Source organism: Neolamprologus multifasciatus, chromosome 18 (genome assembly GCF_963576455.1).
Source record: "Neolamprologus multifasciatus chromosome 18, fNeoMul1.2, whole genome shotgun sequence".
NCBI lineage: Eukaryota > Metazoa > Chordata > Actinopteri > Cichliformes > Cichlidae > Neolamprologus > Neolamprologus multifasciatus.
The window spans coordinates 32,056,295-32,076,866 of record NC_140456.1 but is presented as its reverse complement, the minus strand read 5'-3'; the positions used below and the strand labels follow the sequence as shown (position 1 = coordinate 32,076,866).

The 20,572-nt window shown below is 39.6% G+C and overlaps 1 long non-coding RNA gene across 1 annotated transcript; it reads right to left on the bottom strand.

The window, feature by feature from the left end:
• Positions 1-14,952: 14,952 nt before the first annotated feature.
• On the bottom strand, positions 14,953-15,712 carry LOC146498407 (uncharacterized). Its single transcript, XR_014870574.1, has 2 exons — positions 15,254-15,712; positions 14,953-15,029 (listed from the first exon to the last, which is right to left on the bottom strand). It is a non-coding gene; the product is annotated as an uncharacterized LOC146498407 (long non-coding RNA).
• Positions 15,713-20,572: the final 4,860 nt, after the last annotated feature.

The window sequence follows — 20,572 nt, the reverse complement described above, 5'->3', positions numbered from 1 at the left end:
GCTTCTCTCTTTGCCTTCAGACAATAATTCTGATGGCAAAAGAACCAAACGGGACAGGCGGCCAAAAAAAGAAAAAGGAAGCTGCTGTAAATCCATTGAATTTTTTGTTGAACATTATGTAATATGAACACATCATGTACTACAGACATAAGTTACATTTGTTCATTCAACAAGATTATCATTGGTGCAACAAACAAATATTTTACTAGTTCATGTAACAAGTTTGACGTTTGATGTGCCAAAGTGTTCAAACAATAAAACATCAATTTAAATGAATTTGGTACAAACATGTTGATTGAATAAAAGTCAAATTAATTGAAAAAAAAAAAGAAAAATTAAAAAAACACTTAGATATGCTTAGATTTATTAATGGTTCACTTAAGCAGACTCATAGGTGAGATTTCAACTAAAAAAAAAACACAGAAACGAAACTACAGAACTACAAAATCAACCTTGAATAATAAACCATAATGAAAAAATGACATTGAAACACAAGAAACTCAAAATGCTGGGTCAGTGAGGAGAATTGGGAAAGAGAGGAGAGCAAAGAGATACAGGATAAAACTATAGCTGAAAGCACCAGAGTTTAATAATTGCTAAAAATAAATATTATTAGTCTTTTTGTTCAATGTTCACATTGAAGGACCCTGATATAAGGAGATAAATAACTCTAAGATTCCTCACAGCATTACTGGAGGCCAAATTAATATTATCTATAGTAAATATCTGGTTTGACATCATGTTCCTATTATTACAATAACCTAGGAAGACTATAACCTCCATTTTGTCTGACTTTAAAAGTAAGAAATAAGAGGTCAGCCAGGCCTTTGTATCTTCATAAATGTCCTTTGACTGTTTGATTAGTATGATCTGGCTTCATGAATAAATAAAGGTATCATCTGCATAGCACTGCATGCAGTGTCTTCATATAATATTTCCAAGAGGAAGTATTCATTAAGTAACAATTATTGGTCTCTGTATGAAATCCTGTGGACTCTGTGACTAACTTTTGTGTGAAGAAGACTATTTTCATGCACAAATTGGATGTAATCACATAGTTGGAATTCAAACAACTGTAGCACAGTTTCTTTAATACTAACATTATGTTCTTATCTCTGAAATCTCTAAAAATCAAATGCTGCACTGAAGTCGAGTAGGACAAGCACAAGGTGTCTCCAGTGTCAGAGGCCATAAGAAGATCCTTTGTTACGTTTACTTGTGCTGTTTCTGAATCCTGACTGAAACTCTTCAAATAAACCATTCCTTTGCAAATGATCTGTGTATATTTGTCAGACGTGTGCAATGAACATGAAAACAAGCATCCGTATAGACATGACTTTAAAACAATACAACATTTTACATTGACAATGAACAAAAAGTACAAACTTTAAAACAGATCTACTATAAGACAGCTAAAACACTGAGTTTTATTGGGGTTTTGTTATTATAGTCACGGTTCAGATTTCTTGTACCAGTAGTAGAAGAAAAAAGTTTTGATTATTTTACCTCTTAAGAACCAAACAGAAGACAGTCAAGGCAGCTACTAACTGGTGAACATAGGAGAAGAACTAACCCTTTTTTCTCAGGAGTACTTTAATGGACTTTCATGCATGCACCATGTGTCCTGAAACACAACTCAAAATAGATTGTAAACATGCTTAAGATGGTCCTAGACATAAAACTTAGGCTACGTTCACACTGCAGGTGAAAGCGCATCAAATCCGACTTTTTTGACCCTATGCGATCCATATCCGATCATGGTATGACAGCGTGAACGGCAAAAATCCGATATTTTCAAAACCGATCTGGGTCACTTTCGTATGTGGTACTGAATCCGATACATATCCGATGTTTTAGAAAGCGACTGCTGTTTGAATCGTCAAGTCGCATTAAATCCGTCTTTTACGTCACTGACACAAGACAGACGCCAATTAAATAGTGCCCGATAAGACATCGTAAACGCTTCCTGGCCATCCAGTGTAGATGTCAGTGAAACTGTTGGGAAGACAACGTTGGAGAAACGTGAACATTTTATTTGTACTGTATAATCTGCAGATTCTGACAGAAATCTGCAACTATCCTTTGAAGCACCGCCCCTCTCTAAAACAGCAATAAGGATCATTAGTAAATAACAAAATAACTTTATAACTTAAAGCAAAATTGGGAAACGTAAAGTCCGAAACAAGTCTTTACATTAAGGGCCATCAGTCAAACAATATTGTTTGCTCTGGGTCTAAACAGAGCGTGTTGTGTGCGACGTCTTCTTTTGCGCATGCGGGCGCTTTGAGCGGGCGCTTTGAGCGTTCACACTAGAGCGCGTTTGCTGTCACATTTTATTTGTAGTGTGAACGAGCAGACAAAAAAATCAGATTTGATCAAAAATTCGGAATTGAGCATTAAGACCTGCAGTGTGAACGTAGCCTTAGAGTACTTCAGAATGTTTGGACTTTAAATATTGATTTGATAAAAAAATGACACATTTTTACTAATAAAGGACAACTTTGCAAGAGTTGAAAAAAACTGAAAGTTGACATGTGTTATTTTTCTCTCTCATTTCATTCACTTCCCGTTTCATAACTGTGATTGTTTTAAGAAAGTGTGCTTCCTGCAGTCATACCAGAAGAGGAAAAGTTTCATCGAGGGAGTAAAAGGGAAGGAACAGAGCTGGAGCACAGCTCAGATCCCTTTTTCAGTGTCACCTCAACATACCACACAAACACCACTGCATAGTCTCTCTGGCATTCATCTTCCAAGTCCAAAGGTGTATTTTAGTCATATTTGTCTTTCATGTGAGAAATATTTTAATCCTGACAAAGTGTGAGGGGGAAAAATAGTGTCTGTATCAACACGATAATAAGATCAGCACCTATTACGGAACTGAAGTTAATCTCTACATAGACTAAGGGAGAGTGTGGGTTGGGTACCAGTTTTTGTTCCTCACCTGCAGCAAATACAGGGCTCTAGACTAACTTTTTGACATGGGTGCACCGGTACGCCTAACTTAAAAAATGTAGGCGTACCGGCACAAAAGTTAGGCGCACTAAAATTTTTCAACCGCATCGCTTAACACCGCAGTTTTACATGTGCACTTTCTTTTTTCTTTGGGGGGGAAGTCCATACAGACAATATTCATTTCTAAATTATTAACTAACAAACTTGTGCTTAAAGTGCTTTGTCAATATTGTAGAAAATGTTAAACTTAATCATCATCTCGGCTCCTCTGACGACCTGTTTGCTGCTGCCTGCTGCTGAAAGGCAGTGGGGAGAGGGGACACTTGGGCAGTGCATTTATTGCAGCATATAATGTGTTTTCTGGATACACTGTGCTTTTTCAGCATTCAGAGATTGATGGCACCGTGTCAGAGCACTGGCTATGAATTTCAGAAGGATCAGGCCTTAACTTAACAAAAAAGTTATCAATAGTTCTTTTCATCTTTTCTTATTACCCACAGCTACATCCACTTCTCTCAGGCCTAGGCTGCTCACTAGGGCTGGGTATCATCACTGATTTCTATAATCCATTCGATTCCGGTTCTCAAAGTCCTGATTTGATTCAATTTAGCCTCAGACAGTCAGAAATATTATAATTCTGATCATTTATCAGTACTGATACACATGAGACTTCATCAGAATTGTGAACATCACAGCAGATGCCTTTGTGTGAAAGTAACTGAGAATAAAACACAGAAAAACATGAAGGAGATTTTCCTGGTCTGGCTTTTTATAGCAGATAACCTTAAAATATTCTGCAATATTCTGCAATTTTGCATAATTTTAAAAAGTTTAAATTTCTTCAGTATTGAACAGCAGAAATTAGGCTTTCTTGTCCGAGGTCATTTGAGTGAAAAAAGAAAAAGACAGCGCTGTAAACAACGGTAGACTGGTGGGTAATAAGCAAATGAATAATGCAGAAAACAGATTTGAGACTGGAAACTGTTCCTGAAGTACACAGAGAGAGAGAGCTGTGCAGGAAGTGTGATTTTTATCGTGGTGGAAGCAAAACAGCAAAAGTCAGAGGGAATTCATGACAACATTGATGAAATGTGAAGCGCAGTTTGCTGCTTCTTTTGCTGCTGGCTCGGCGAATTTTGGTTGGAGAGAGACAAAACCTGCAGCTCAGAATCAGCGCAAAAAAGACGTAAACACAGAGCAGACCCGACGCATCAGAATCGCTAAGCTCCGACAGTGTGTCCGTCTACGGACCGTCGGGTAAGAAAGCCGAGAAAGACAAAGCTGATTCTGATGCGTCGGGTCCGCTCTGTGTTTACGTCTTTGTGTGGAATCCGTTAATGAATTGATATCGCCTTATTCAAGCTACTCACCTCTCTCTTCCACCTGCACTTTCAACTGGACCACGACCAATCAGAGAGGTCCCGCCCATGACTATCTCTGATTGGTTTAGTCCACGATAGGGGCATAATATGTGTCTGTTGTTGACCACACGGAGAGTTGCAGAGATTTTTTTTTTTTTTTTTACCCGAACAATATTTTTTTTTAGTCGCACCACTGAAAAATTTGGTCGCATTTTCTTAATGTTTTGGTGTGAAGCCCGTGTTTACACGTTAAAAATCTGCCTAGAATGCATGAAATGTTGTGTCACTGCAGGGGCGGATCTAGAGAAATTTTCTCAGGGTGGCAAAATCAAAACCATATCTTTACACATATGCAGGTGTTACATTTATGTATATAGTTAAAATACATCAAATGCTGTAAGTATACACGTTTCATATAAACATAGTCGACATAGATAAAAAAAAATGTCTAACTTGGGTTTTACACTCGTTTTATTAGAAACGATCAAATTGTTACAAGCTTACATTTCAACAAAATGTCAGAAATCGACACTGTCATAAAAATAAAAACCCAAACTTTTCTGGATTGTTATGTTATTAACCCTTTAAGACCTACCACAGAACCAAGTCCGCCAGAGCTTATATTATATTTTTACATGCTGTAGTGCCATTTTTGGGAGCATTTCAAGTTGATATACATCAATACAACCATTATAGCCCAAATTTTAATAATATGTCTGCATTAAGTGCATAGTAATTAAATTAAATTGAAAATCGTTTTTGTTTTTTTAACATATATTTCTAGTTAGAGAAATTTAAGAGGCTTATCCCTCAAAACTGTAAATACAAAAAAGTTGCACAAAATAGTTTCCCACCACAGGAAATTTATTTTAAGTGTCTTCATAGTTTTATTTTTGAAATACACCAATTTATATATACTGCAGGAAAAACGAAAATAAATATTACAATGCAAATTTGCAAAAAAACAGCATATGCATTAAACTATTTCTAGCAGTGCAATATGAGTCCTAAGCATCCCAGAAACGACACAGAAAGTCATAAAGTCAAAGATAACTTTTAAAATAACAAGTATAGGCTCATAAGGCCTTGATGGTAAAAAACCTACATTTCCACAAAATGACGTCACTTCCGGTTTCGGGACATGCATAGTTTGCCTGATGGACGTAGGAAGTGTTATGAACAGCTGATCGGATCGGCAAAGCGTGTTTCTGGAATATTGTGTTTTTGTTGCTGCAAGTGCTTTTTATGCAGTTTTTGCAAAGCTATATGTGGTCGGAAACTGTGACCGAGGACAAGCTGATGGCATAAGATGTAAGTACAACTCCTCTGGTTTCATATGCAAAAAAAATTATTGCGCTAGCTTACGTGGTTGCAGTGCTACTGGGATTTAAAAAACGTTACGCAAAACACAGCGTGCCCGCTCCGACCGGCTTTAAAGAGTTAACCCGAGATGGGTTAATAACAAAATGACCATTCCTACAACTCTTGTGGGACTAGAGATGTAGTCCCACAAGAGTTGTAGGAATGTTGGGATGTCATTTTTGTCTTTTTTAGAAAAGTCTACAAGCTTGTTCATTGTTGCTGCAGGTCATCACATCTACATCTAACCAACCTAACAGTCTGCCAGGTCTCTTCTGCAAGTTTCAGCTCTCTCTCACCTCTATATGTTTTTTTCCCTTCTGCTTATTTCTTTCGCTACTATCTTTGTGTTGCCTCCTTCGACCCTCCTGAGATTTATAATAAAATCTTTCACTGCTCACTGGAAGCACTCCAATCTATTCTCTCCTTGTACTTGACCCAAGAGAGAAGGAAAAAAAACCTTCTATTATGTTCAAGGCTTTTTTCTAAGCCCTGCTACCGTTTCATTCTTCTGTAGACGCAGCTATTCAATTTTATTTCATCCTATCTTCAGTATAGTTGAGCCGATGAGCATGAGGTCCCTCATATTGATCTTTAAATGGATGATGAAAAAAGGCCACTGCCTGTTGGTCAATTGGCCAGCCCTGGCTCTATTGGCAGTGTCGGCTCTGATTACAGTCCAGGGCCTGGAAATGTAATCCACTTTTGGTGCCTCTTGTCAGCAGGAGTTTTGGGGGCAAGCTTGGAATAGAACTGGAGTTCTGTGATTTTCATAGTATCTATGCAATATTAAAAAGAAACTTGTTTAGACATCTGACTTCACCCAAGCCTGTATTTTACTCATAAAGTCGAAGTGTTAAGTATTACAGGACATAAAAGAACTAGGTGGAATCAGGAGACATTTAACATTTTATCTGAACTGTATTAACCTGAGATCCTGTCAAAAGTCAAAATATTTTTGGGAGTGATTGTTTGCAGCCCACCTCCACTCTAGGTCTGGCACAAATACTCATTTACAATTAATTTAATTAAATTCAGTTCATAAGTATATTTGCAAAGTAGTGCCCATTTTCACGCTAGCCACCATCACAACATAACAATTTCTGTGTATTCTGGGACAAAGTCAACAAGACTTTGCCTTTTTGAATGATCTTATAATCATACATGTTTGACCCCATAGAAGTTAACTTAAGTCCGAAATTAATTAGAAGCATCTTTGCATCATATATACAGTTGTGGTCATAGGTTTACACGCAGACATCATGAATATCTTAAAACACAATTATGTGCATTTACTCTGTAATTTAGAATAAATTTTCCTTATCCAGGTAAGCTATCTTAGAACTAGCTTCTTTAGTTCTGAGGTCAAATTGTGGAGAGTTCCAGATTTAAGCCCTATGGGAGTGTCTCCCCAAGAGGGACAATGGACCTCCTAATGATCCTCTACCTCTACCTAATCACACGAGCCAAGGTGTGAAAACGGGCGTAAGTCACAAGGTATCAGATGAACTCATTGTGAAACCTAGACCCACCCTATCATGTGATTTCCTGAAGTCAGAAGACCCAGGATGTGAGTGGGCGTTAAGGTATCTGGGAAGGGATCTCAAAACTGGATTGTAGATGGCAGATAGTTGGTGTCGTTAGCCACCGCCTTTGTTCAAAGATGGTCATTCACAGTGGACACAGATGGCTTCTTTTTCCGAGATAATTCTGAGATGGTTTAGCAGAATAAAAGTTCCAAAGGTAGAACTTAGACTTCTTAATTATCTGCTCCCCTGTTGCAGCATATTAATGCAACATAAATTGAGCATATACTGCAGATACCACAACAAGCTGCTGTGTTCATTAGCAATAAAATTGTTGGACAGATATTTCTGATCTGACATAATGTGGTATGCTACATTGCACTTACTGTAGATTCTTCTGGGGAAGATGGATAACTGCACTGACATGGACAGAGGTGATACAAATTGTGATGAGAACAATCACTCGGCTTGACTTTGTCCATCTGGTTGTTAGCAATTACAATGACATTGCTCAGTCCCAAGCATAATCGCCTTCTCCCAGTTGGAGGCAATATTTAACGTCAGCTTGAGTGCACAGAAATAACTGATTGGCTTTGGATTCTTGTGCCTCCCCACTGGCTTGAGATCAAATCGCACTAGAGCTTTCATGCTCAGGTCTCCCCTATTCTGTTTCATAATCTACTTCCTACTGTGCAAATCAGTGGAACAGGACAGAAAGAATTCCAGTGTGTGCACTGCCCACTGTTCTGAAAACCATATTGAAACTATTACTAACTTTAACATACATGTTGTTCAAATGGCACTACCCTCCAATCCAATCAGCAAAACGATAAGAAAGAGTTACATGATGCCACCACCTCTGCAGCTCATGAAAAACTGCCATGAAACTTTTAAGTGTTACTGTCGTAACAGTTTGGTGTCATGCCAACCCTGGTCTTACGGGTAGCTTCATACTTCTTAAAGTGAAAGTCCCAAGATATATGATAATCTGAAACAGTGGCAAAAATATGATTTAAAAAATCTACAGTGAAATCACAAGATAAAAATGAAATGGCTATTGCTTGACAGCAAGTTTTTACTGCAAGAATCTGTGCCCTAAACTGGTCAGCAGAGATGGGTAACGCGTTACTGTAATCCGATTACTTTTTTCAAGTAACGAGTAAAGTAAGGGATTACTATTGCAAAAATGGTAATTAGATTACCGTTACTTTCCCGTAGGAACGCTGCGTTACTGCGTTACTAAAACCGTGATTTTTTGCGAGAATGACAGTGACGTAAGCGAGTGCGACGTTCGTGACAACAGCTGTGTGCAGATCAACAATGGATCATATATCGAGTGCAGAGAGAGTATGAGCGTGCAGCGTTTAAAGCGTGAAAGTACTGACCTTACTTTGAGTTTGATTCCATAAAAAGTGACAAAAACATTAGTGTCCGTTGTGCGTGGGAAGAAAACTTCTTTTTACAGCGAAAAAAACCCTAAACTTCCAAACAAGCACCGAGTAGCTACGACGTAATGGGAAACCCACAGAGAAACTCACAGAGAAACTCGCGGATTCTTCCACTGACCGCTGTGGCACACCTGCACCAGGGTAACCCTCCGCCTGCCCCACTCCTGCTTTACAGGTGAAAATAGAGCAACAGGACCGCTAGTCTTTGACTTTATTTATTTTCTGCTGTGTTTTACTTGCATCTATTTGAAAGACTGAGTGTAAACACACACAAAAAAATTATTTTATGTGCTGGAATGTGCAGAAAATAGGTTTAAATGTTAAACTAATTTCTTCCAGTTAGAGAATGTTGCATATAATTTAATGTTTGCTTGATCCATAAAGTTAAAAGATTAAAACTAATAAAACAAGTTTTAAAAAGAGACTTTTCCATTTGATTACATTTTGTATGATGATTATGCAGAAAAAGTAGAATTGGGCTGAAAGATCTATCACTTTATCACCTATTCAGGTTGTAAATCGTGTTTTTAAAAAGTAACTAAGTAACTAAGTAATTAATTACTTTTGAAAAAAGTAATCAGTAAAGTAATGGGATTACTTTTTTGGGGACGTAATCAGTAATTAGTTACTGATTACTTTTTTCAAGTAACTTGACCAACAGTGCTGCCAGCAGACCTCGAGTGGTCAAAAACCCAACATAATGCCTTCCTTTTGACCTTCTGGTCTAAATCATCATAAATGACAATCCTGACCATAACCCTCCACAAACCATGTATTTTTCAAGAAGTTCAAGTTTATCGTCATTTTGTGTGGTATTTCAAGAAATACCGAGGCTGAAACGAAATACTGTTTCTGTGCAATAGTCAGTACAAATTGAAAAAGATAAAAAAGAGCAGTAAAAAGGCAGTAATAAATCACAGCACTAATTAAGGATAAATAACATAAATTCTAAATCTATATTATAAAAAAAAACTTTAAATAGTCCCATTCATTCAGATAGCAGCAGTCCTTTCACAGAAGGGGATAATTAGATCAGATAATGTGTGTATCTGAAGATTATATTGTATGCGTATATGTATGTGTGTGCATGTGTGTGTGCGTGCATGTGTAGATAGGGGGCATCACAATCTGCTTGTGGCTCTTACAGTATAGGTGTGTGAATAGCTGAATGGATGGGAGGGGCTACAGTCTATTTACCACAGCTCACAGCTCGTGCAAAGAACCCTTCCAGCATCCTGGTGGTTCTGCAGCTGATGCTCCTGTTCCTCTTGCCAGATGGCAGGAGGGAGAACAGGCCATAAGAGGGGTGGTGGGAGTCTTTGATGATGGAGACAGCTTACGCTACAGCATATGCAGCGCTGTTTGTAGATCTCTTCCAGAGACAAGAGTGGGGCATCAGTCGTCGCTTCTCATAGGACTTGCAGCTGCCAAACCAAGACGTAAAACTTTGTGTCAGGATGTTCTCCATTGTGTCTCTGTGAAAAGTTGTGAGGTGAAGGGTGGAGAGTCCTGCATTTCTGAGTCTGCTGAGGGAGTGGAGACGCTATTTTGATAACAGCTGTGGTATTAGTAGAGAAGGACAGATCATCAGCACACTGCTGACCCTCTCCACAGCAGCACCATCTATAGTGTGTGGTGATCTCTGCAAGACTTCCTGAAATCGATCACCATCTCTTTTGTTTTGTTCACACTGATGGTGAGATTATGGGATCTACACCACACTTCAAACTGCTCCACGCCCTCTATAAGCTGACTCATCATTGTCAGTGATGAGACCAATCACTGTTGTGTCGTCTGCGAACTTCACAGTGTGGTTAGTGCTAAATCTGGCCCTTCAGTCATGTGTGAGCAGACTGAACAACAGCGAGCTCAGGACACCCTCCTGAGGAGAGCCTGTACTCACTAAGATAGTCTTTGATGTGTGGCTGCCCACCTTGACTGTCTGTTGCCACTTTGTCATGAAGCTGAAAACCCAATTGCAGGTTGCAGCGTCCACGCCTAGTAGCATCAGCTTTTCCACCAACTGCTTGCTCTGGAATGAAAGCTGAGCTAAAGTCGATGAAAAGGACTCTGGCATAGGTGTTCTTCCTCTCCAGGTGGGACAGCATAACATGGAGTGTGGTAGAGATAGCATCTTCTGTGGATCGGTTGGTTCTGTAACTGAAGGGGATCCAGGTCTTTTGGGAGATTGTCCGTGATGTGCTTCAAAACCAACGCTCGAAGAATTTACTCACAATTGGTGTGAGGGCCACCAACTTTTGGAGGTAAAATTAATACTATTATTATTATTATTATTGTGTGTGTCTGAAATATTAAACTCTCTTTTTTTGTTACGAGAATAACAAAATCTCTCTTACGAGAATAATAATTTCATAAAAAGAAAAAAGACTTTCACATTACCCTTGGTTAGAAGCAGGGCTGCGATTAGAGTTAGGGTCATCACCAATCACAACTGCGCCCGTTCTACCTTATTCCAGTTTACACCGGAAAATAATTGTTGCTACATATTAATATAACACATCAAAGCATGCCAGGTGTGATGTTGAGTGCAGGAAGAGGCCTTACCACAGAAATCTGGCTGCTACGTTTTGATTGGCTTCATCTTATTCATATCTTATTCTAAGTCAAACGTGAGCCCCTGTAATCAGAATCGTGTTTATTGGCCAAGTATATGTGCAGACACATACCGTATTTCCCGGACTACAAAGCGCACCTGAATATTAGCCGCACAAGCTAAAATCAGGGGAAAATCCTGTTTTGTACATACATTAGCCGCACCTGACAAAAAGCCGCAGGTGTTTCAATGTTGACTTATCATATGTAAGAGAATATGCACAAAGGGAATTGTCAGGAAAGAGATGGCTGTTTGGAGACACGCCCCTTTTATTAATATTTTGAAAAACAAGTCACGGGTACATATTTGCATAACTTTTTAGGTATATGTACAAGTAGCGGTAATTACAAGTACGAAACATGTACTGTGCTTCATAAACGAGTAACAAATGTAGTACATAACAATAACCTACAGCACACCAGAAAAATAGATTCGGCCTACCTTTTAGGCTCAGGTGCAGTGACACGGCTTTAACAAGAAGTCAGTCATTCACAACCATCTTTATCTTCTTCCTGCGCACTAAAACCTTTCTCCAGTGTCGGAAATGAACAGGCTCAGGAATGCTTCGTCATCCACTCTCAGCTTTCCTTCGTTGTCACTTTCAAAACCAAACAAATCCTCGTTGTCAGTGTCAGAGTCAAACACCCTCAGAAGGGCCGTGGAGGTGTCCTCCTCTCCATCATGCAGCAGTCCAGCCCTTCAAAATCCGTTGGTGATCATGGATGTTATCCCACTTTTCCACGTTGTCAGAATCCACTGGTGGAGTTGAGCATAACTTTTCGCAAGTTTATCGCCGCTCGTCATCCACGCCTCCCGCTGAACGCATAGCGCTACTTTGAAGTTTGTTTTTCGCGCTACTTCGTACGGCACTACGTTGCCTGGCGGATGGACATGTGACCAACATACCACTCTTGAACCCCGATCGTTCCGCCAGGCAACCTAGTGCCGTACAACAGCGGAACAAACAAAACAAATCCTCTTACAATATCACAAAAATCATGGACAATCCTTAGAAAAGCTGCACCTGACTAAAAGCCGCAGGGTTCAAAGCTTGTGCAAAAAGTAGCGGCTTATAGCCCGACAATTACGGTACAAGGAATTTGGTTCCGGCTCTCAAGCACAGCAATGTAAATCACACACACACACACACACACACACGTGTCTATATATACATTATATATATAGACATATATATAGTATATAGATATATATACTATATATATATAAGACTTCTGAATGAGCAATAAAAAGATTAAATGCATTTCTACATTAACTTCACTTTTCAGATTTGGTAGTACATCAATTTTTGAGTCAATGATGCAACAGGTGACAATGGGTGATGGCTATGTCCATTTGTTTTTATATACGTCTATCGTACCAAGACAGTATGCACACCACTTTTTTAAGTCTCTTTTTTGTACTACACAGGATATCTGCAAACTAAAATATGAATAAAAATAAGAACTCAGATTACATTAGTTATTATTACTTTCTTATCTTTAAATCATGTAAGTACTCTGGCTTTGAAGATGCCATAATGTAGTAAACTGACATCGTTTTCTCAAAAATGTACTTGAGCCACCCACCCATTGAGCCTTAGTTAACAGATACAAAGCATATACAGAACTCAGAATGTAAAGTGTTTTCCATCACTTTATATCTCACTAAAACAGCTTCACGTAAAGGACTTTTGTTTTTGTGGCATCAAGGGCACATCAACAAGTGCTGTACGCGATCACGTGTAGCTCCAAAACGAGAGCTAGATACAGTATGTTTACTACTTTGTCTTTTGATCCCATGTGTCACAGGCAACACACAGATGCCTGACCAATGGGAGCATATACACAAAGACACACACACCTGTCACAACATCAAAAGCCTCTACACCAATTTATCAACACTATATCAAAGCGCAGTGTGCCCGTGCTGCCCCTGGGTCCTGGATCACAAACATACCCACCGCAGTGGTGTCACAGCCCACCGCTCTGCTCTTCAAACATCTATATTCTCTGGAATTGTGACACCATCTTTTCTCCTCCAAGGTAAACTCTGATGAATGACTGCACTTTATTCAACTTGTGAAAGAAAGAAGCAAGTGAAGATTCACTGTGCACAGAGGAATACATCTTGAAAGGTGACACTGTGGGATGTTAACAAACCATCATTCTTATGTGTCAATCCATAGTTTTCACGTGATGTCAGCAGGACATGCCCACCTGGCAGGTAAAGGGTACAGTATTGCGGTCCTTTGCCCTCCAACCATCCTTTGAACGCCTTTGTGTTTATCTTAGCTAAAATGCCAGATAGCTGTTGTGTGATTAATCAACATTTATTTACAGCTGCCAGAAGAGTGTAGAGTATGGCACCAACATATGAACGCATCTCTCCCAATCCTGCCTTGCAGTCCAAATTAGCCACAGCCACCCAGCTCATTTAAACTGTAGACATTGTTTACTTGACATTGGAAAAATACTGTCAACTGTACTGTTATGATACGATATCAGTGTGACAAACAAGGGCGGATCTAGAGAAATTTTCTCTAGAAAATGGGCGGCAAAATCAAAGCCATGTTTTTTTTACACATGTGCAGGTGTAACATTCTGTAATATGTATTATATATGGTTAAAACACATCAAATACAGTAAGTGTACACATGTTTCATATAAATATACTCTATAACTTTCTTATGTTCTTTAGCTCACGTAATTAACCATTTCAGTTACTTAAAACATGCAAATTTTGATTTTATGCACTGTATAGTCCAGGGGTCGGCAACCTGCGGCTCTGTCTGGAGCCGCATGCGGCTCTTTTGTCCTTATACTGCGGCTCCGGGTGGTTTGGGAAAATAAATTAAAAGTATTTAGCAGAAGTGTATTTTATTTGTGTTTAGTTCTTTTTTTAACTTGTAGTTCTAAATTGGAAGATCATTGTGATATTGAAATATAAAAATAAAATTATATTATATTATTTTTTCACCGCTCAAAATAAGCGTCACACTCGCGGAAGCCGGTGTACCCGCAGAAACGCCGTGCATTTATTGAGACTTTCAAACCCAGGTAGGCCAGTTATGGATCTTCGGATCCACATTATGTCAGCAGCTGTTCTCCACCATGAACTATGTTAAAACAAACACCGCTCACGCCTCACAGACGACAGCTTACAGTCCTGCGTAAAGATGAAAGCCCCGATTTGCAGATGCTGTGCGCAGAGGTTCGGGACCAGAAGTCCCATTGTAAACATATCACGGCAGACCCGACGATGTTTCCATGAACACGCTTTTCAGCATCTCTTTACTGACCACTTTTCACACACGGTTGCTGTACGCATACAGTCGGCTGTAGCTTTTCAGCTCACAGCCCGACACAGACCAACACAACAGCAGAGAGAGCACAGACGTTAAGGCGGCGAGGCATGATTGCGGGTGCCGCTCAGGTGCGTCCGCCTCTCCTGCAGCGGCGCTGCAGACCACGCCCCGCCACACACATTAACCAGGTAAAATACATATTTAGGCAGAATTGTGCAAATATCTATTTTTCATCTTTTAGCAGCATAGTGCTTTTTTCCAATTACTTTTTAAAATTCAGGTCAAGGCTCCAAAAGCCCAAAGGCGATATAAGGGGGGCAGCTCACAACAGTTTTTGTTTGCTGGATCATTTTAGTTCAGCTGGGTGTCTTTTGTTATATTTCTTTAAGAGTTCAAAATGTGTTAATTACATAAATAAAATGTAATTTTCTCTGTAGCACTTCATGGATTTCATAAGCAACACACCTTAGTTGCTCTGTGGATTCTTTTAAAAAGCAGTTACAAACTTTTCTGTTCAAACAAGCCTTTTGTTGATCTACGTATTTTATATTCTTTACATTATTTACATTTGATCTTTTACATTGTGTATAATGTCTATTGATTGTATTGTTTATTTTAATCTTTATGTACAGCGCTTTGTGACTGCCTGTCTGTGAAAAGCGCTTAATAAATAAACTTTACTTACTTACTTTAGTTGTTCACACAAAGCATAAAAGTAAAAAACAATATATACAGTGTTATCTTCATTTTAGATTTCAAAAAGTATTTGCAGCTCCCAGTGTTTTCTTTTGCGTGGAAACCGGGTCCAAGTGGCTCTTTGGGTGTTAAAGGTTGCAGACCCCTGGTATAGCCTGTATAATAAATAAGTATGTAGTATGTAGTCCAATAAGTATAAAATCCAGAAAGCTACACAACATGGGGTGGCTCATTTACAAACACAAGTCTAACCTTAATTTCACACTCTTTTTTTGTTAGAAATAATCCGATTTTTACATGCCTAAATTTACACAACATGCCGAAAATCTGCACTGTGATTAACACATTTTTCACCAACATCTCAAAAACTATTAAAGATCAAAGGTGACTGGATCTGAGTGACCCAGGGTCCCTGAGAAGTTATGGACTTGTATTGTATTATATGTGTTTTTGCTGCTCTGCGCTGCTGTTCCTGTTGTCCACGTGTGTGTGTGTGTGTGCGTGTGTTTGTGTGGGTGCAGCTGTGACAGGCACCTTCAGGCCTGGTGGGTGTGGCCCTGCCAGGTGGTTGGCCACACCTGAAGACCATCACACACCTGCAGCTGATCAAGCCTCATCGGAGGAGCTACTCAAGAGTGTGGTGGAGCTCTCTCCAACGCTGGATCATTGCGTGACTTCACGTTAGTCTCTTGGCAAGTTAGTTAAGGTTAGTCTGCTGCATTGTGGTGTTTCTGATGGCTGCCTCTTTGTTATTCCCCAGGAGGAGTGTGGAGACGAGAGGGCAGCGAGCTCGGGGTGCTCAGACACTGAAGAGCGGAGACAAAGAACACTAACACTGGGAAGAGGACATGTCACGGGAGTCGGTAACACGCTGGAGAGCGCTAACCGTGACACATAAATTGCGATCTGTTACGCTTTTACAATAGCCTATGACGTTTAGTATTTAAACTAAATAAGCCACTGCATTTATTACATTTTTATTGAAAATTCTCTCCGTAAATGTTGTAAAGTCAAACAAAACTGGCAAATTAAACTTTCTACACCGCACCAGCTTCTTTTATCCAGTATAGCCTCATAAAATCAGACAGCTGTGACATTATCCAAAAACACCAAGATGTACCAGAATAACAGGAAGAGCACAGAGAAGGATAGAAACACCTCATAACACAAAGCACACCACATTATCTGGCAAACATGATGGAAGTAATGTTATGGCGTAGGACTACCTGCAGTGGAATCAGGTCACGGGTCCCCTCAGATGATGTGACTGCTGACAGAAGCAGCAGGATGAATTCAGTGTGTGCAGTGCAGTACTATAATCTCTGCTCAAATTCAGAGATTTGGCAGTTGGTTGGACTGCATTTAACAGTACAACTCCATAAGGACTCAAAATGTACTGCAAAAATGACTCAAAATATCCCAAGGCAAAGAAATGGGATATTCTTAGATGTTCAAACCAATCACATGATCTGACGTCAACACAAAATAATTTGTTCAATTTACTTAATACAGTTATGTCAACAATTTCCAGTAAGCTGAGTTTTGTTCTACATAATTCCAAATGATTATTAAGATGCCAATAAGTGACTTATATGTAACTAACATAAGCAAATTAGGTAATTCCAACCTTATCTGGTGCGCTTTGATTAAGTAATAGGTCTGTGTTCACTTACACTCCAAAAAAATGAAATTGGTTGGTTGTTACATGTACAAGATTCAAACTTGGAATTTGAACAAGAATAATTTCATGTTTCTATGGTGAACGTAATTAAATCATGTAGGATATGCATGAAATTCAGCAACTTAATTTGTTCTTGTTCAGATAACATGATGCAATCTAGTAAGAATGGTTAGTTGACTGGAATCACGGAATTCACACGATCACACAAGATGTCAAAACACAGGAAAATCACTGAGGTTGGTTCCTATTCTTGATAGGTCTGGATCAACAGCTTGGTGGTACTCTGGTTTCCCCCCACAGTTAAAAGTCCTGTAGTTACTAGGGTTATGTTAAGTGGTGATACTAAAATAAATGTGAGTACAAGTGGTTGTTTGTCTCTATATGTTAGTCCTGTGATAGACTGGCGACTTGCAAAGGGTGTATCCTGCCTCTTACCCTATCACATCTGGGATAGACCGCTGTGCCTGTGCCCCTCAACAATAACATTGAATCATATTTTTGCTAAATAAAAGAATCCGGCTTGCATCGGTCACATGACCACAATTCACCAATGCTTGCACTTGACGCCAGAGCACGCTGGCTACGAGCAGGCAAAGAGTGCGTGCATTTTTTGCCACCTGAGCGGTGCGGAGCTGTAGAGTAAACAAATGAATTGCAGGCTACAGCATACACTGCAGTCTATAGCAAACTGAGTATTAGCGGTAGTAAGTTGTCTTGTAGCAACTGACGAATTGAAACAAATGAGGTGCTGTGTGTGCAATAGCGCAACAAAACATTACCTGTACTTTTATTAACTGCACAGGTAGTACTGGTCATTAGCTGCTAGCTAACTGGGTAAGGGTGTCATGGGTCTGTAGCTCTGTCCACCGTTTTGGGGAACATATTTAGTTTTAAAGTAACTTACAGGGCTTTTCCCTGCCTTTCTGGAGGGGAATGTGGATAAGTGTGGATAATTAAATAATAGTTCAATGCAAATAACAAATAGTGCCTTGTTCTCCGATGGACAGCAAGTGGATAGTGATAGCTCAGGTGAGGAGATGGAAGAAGGAAGAGAGGCAAAGAGTGAGTCACAGGCAGAGCCTAGTTTATTTCCCCCAGTTTTTTGTTTTAATCTCTTGCTACTTGTTTAATCAGCTACCATCTGTCCTATGGACTTTTTACAGTCTACAGTCTCAGATCAACACAGCCCTGCCCTCCAGTACTATCAGGAGCAGGAGCAGCAGCAACCCCTCAACAGCAACATTGTACCCATCAGGTAAAACATAGGCTACGTTTGCTTTGCATTGTCTCCACCTGATGGCAGTGATATAGTATGATGCGATTCCATATTAGATTCTTGATGAATGTGGGTTGTTGTTATTCAGCTTGGTTCTATGTGCCCCTTTTTAACTTTGAGCATCCGCCCCTTTAAACATCTCTGCACGGCCCTGCTATGTAGCACTTACCTTTGCTTTAATAACGAACAATTTCTTGTTCTTCACCTCCCCCACAGCAGCATTATGTATCCATCCATATTGAAAATACATGTACCTTTCCCTACTTGTTAAATGTAAGTCCTGCTAGGAACACTGATAAGAGAAAAGTGTGAAAGCTGATAAGTTCAGTCTGTCTGGGTGAGACCTCAACCATATTGCATATTGACCTACTGACCAATCAGGGTAACACAACTCCTCCAATAAGTTGACACAAGTGTTGTAGCAATTAAGAGGAATTTATTATTGTCCGTTTCTCAAAACAATGCTTCAAAGCCATACAAAGATGTGGGGGAGGAAGGGAGGTTAGGTTGTGCCATCCTCACCTCACAAAATAAGCTCAAAAACATTACATGGGTGGCACCAACCTACTTACCTAGTGTTTTTAACAGAAAACATCCTACAAGTGGAAATATACAGGGTCCCCCAGACTTACCAAGTCGTTTTACTGTGACCACAAACAAATGAAATGCTCCAGGACAGCTCAATAGGTGTGCCAAACAATCATTAGCAGCAAGGAGCCACTTTGCAAGGTGGTTCCTAGCAAGGAGCCACCTTGCTGCTAATGAGAGCCACCTCAAGCCACAGGTGAGTCCCCTTTTATAAGGGCGTCTTCACTCCTGATTGGTCCATTCAAAGCCCTCTCCCTCCAGTTCCCAAACTGGCACCAGCCTGCAGTCTGTGTACCTAGGGAAAATGGCAAGCAAAAGGAGAGAGAGAGAACAGAAAGCCTGTAGACACGTAACAGTCTACCTCAGCTTGGATGCACATGTTACAGAAAAAACATATAATATAATATACACAGCTTTGAACATGTTTCAATATTTTTTTTCTTAGTGTATCTGTAGATGCAGTATATGTACTTAAATCAAACTTGGAATTGTACATATCCTGAATAGCTTGACTTGCTATGGATATTTATAAATGTGTCAATCTGGGACCCAAATGCATTTCCTTTTAGCAAGCATGCATATGTGTGCTTATTCTTCTATCCTTGAAGTGTATCCTGAATGTACCCGTGGAGAAACATGAATACTGGTCTCTTGGAGCTGAAAATGTGTTTTTCAGCATTCAACAAAACAACATTTTAAGGCAGATTTTTATTGTTCAGTTTGCAGTTCAACACATTTCTTAATATGTTAAATTTCCCTTTCAGCTCTTAATGAGGAAGGCTGTACAAAAGTGTGTTATTATGTGTTAACAGACCTCTCTGCATTGAATCATTACTTGTTATTAATCTCTGGCTCTCTTCCACAGCGTTGCTTTTAGCCCATCTTCTCTCACCCCAACCGGTCGCAGCAGATGGCCCCGCCCCTCCCTGAGCCTGGTTCTGTTGGAGGTTTTTTCCTGTTAAAAGGGAGTTTTTCCTTCTGTGAGGGACCAAGCAGCCAAAGCAAAGAGGACACAGGCAGAAAAAAGGAACTTCAAAAGGGGTTTTCTTTATTTTAACCCTCAAAAAGTCCAAAATTAACGAAATTCAAAAACATACTTAGCAGGCCCATAAAAGAGGTCAACTAAATATAACTCTACAAAAAAAGAATTTCCAGAAACTTAAACAAAACAAAGTGAGACACAACTTAACTCACAAACTGATCTAATTACAAAGACACATGAGGGTAGCTTTTATAATGATTGGGCCAAACCATTTGAACACAATAGGGGGGGAAACAAAAACACACTAATATTAACTAAGCACAGAATAGCCTAACTAAACCTAAAACACCCCTGTTCCTGGTAAGCCCATGGTTGGTCCTGCTGAGCAGGCATTTTGTTCCCAGAGTCCTCAGCCACGCCTTTTGCCAGGCAAAAGACAGGAAACAGCCACCGCCCAAACCCAGGTAACTCAAAGAGAGAGAAACATAACAAAACATTTTAGAAAAACCACACAATGTTACTATGTGCTTGCCTCATAATACCAGTGTTAGGTTTAACCAAATGATTAATGAAGAAAACTGCAAAGCAAACTAATAAAGTAAAAAATGGACTAATTTACCCCCGTGTGGCTGATGCTATCACACATTCCCACTGTCACCAAAGCGCTTTCTCATAGGGGGTCATATGATTGTTGGGTTTTTTTCTGTATATATTATTGCAGGGTCTTAAAAAAGCACCTTGAGGCAACTGTTGTTGTGATTTGGCACTGTATAAATAAAACTGAA